Genomic DNA, 1,235 nt, shown 5'->3' with positions numbered 1-1,235 from the left:
CCCGAGCCCGCCGCCTGGTCCGCACCGCCGGAGTTCACCGCCGCACCCCGCAACACCGACGCCCGCGTCGACGCCCCGCCGCCTCACTGTGCCGACGCCACCGCTCGTCGGAATCACGCCGTCGCCGTTGACTACATCGCCGCCGTTTTTTTCAATTTTAGGTATACACCGTTCGGTTTTTCTAAACCCTAATTCGGTTTTTTTTATTAGATCGGATTTTCTCGGTTTAGATCTAATCTGCGGACGTTCGTTCGTTAGTTCGTTTTAGCGAACGAATTCGTTCGTTTGCCTCTGTTAGCGGACATTCGTCCGATAGATTTTTCTTTTTCTATTTTATTATTGTTAGGGACCTATCCGTGATTATTTTTATCGTAGATTAGCCCGTGATCTTCAAACCCTCGCAACTTTTTAACCATTCATCCAAATCTAGTGAAACCAACGCCAAAATCTTCGTCTCGAGCCCCTCTTTCTAGTTAATCAACTTGAACATGGTTTTCACAAATTAAAATTTGGTTTCAAGCAGATTTGAATTCGAACTTCTTTTGATCGTAGTTTGAATTTCGTAGCTCCGATTCAATTTATTCTTTTTGCAAATCAAAGTACTTCAGTTGAACTTTCAGTTTGGATCTTCTTATTTAAGTTTTACCCATGCATCTATGCTTGAGTGGTTATGTATGTTATTGTTTATTTGCGATAGAATTCCCGGAGTGTGAAGCGTGCTACTATGAGTCTCTAGGGTTTGCAGATCATCAGTAAGGCAAGTAACACTTTGATCATATCTTTTATCACCTAGTTTTAATGCATTAGTTCCAATCCTCATACATTGCATGAATTAGGATCTGATTAACATGTGGGTTTGGGAAGTAGATGATGAGGTAGAACCTATTGCCCTTTTATTATCAAACCCTTGGGAGTTACTTCTACGTTATGATCAGATTGCTATGCTATGCTCGTAGACGTGGAATGGTTGAGTGTATCCATTGCAGATGTGAGAGTTGTTAATTAATGGTTAACTTAAGGTGGCTACTTAAATACACATCTGGCTGGATTGGTTGCGGGCACCTGGGGAATCCAGTGTTGTCCTAGGATATCCCGAAGAACCTGTGTGATCATCCTACGGTTCACCACCCAGGCTCAAAGGGATCATAAGATTATTCATGCTAGAAACTTCTGTGTGCAGCCACAAGCTACTATGGGCTCTAGCGTAGTTGAGTATGTTGCATGACCTCTTTCAG

Source organism: Triticum dicoccoides, chromosome 5B (assembly GCF_002162155.2).
Source record: "Triticum dicoccoides isolate Atlit2015 ecotype Zavitan chromosome 5B, WEW_v2.0, whole genome shotgun sequence".
In the NCBI taxonomy this organism is placed as follows: domain Eukaryota; kingdom Viridiplantae; phylum Streptophyta; class Magnoliopsida; order Poales; family Poaceae; genus Triticum; species Triticum dicoccoides.
Note: the sequence above shows the minus strand (reverse complement) of the source record.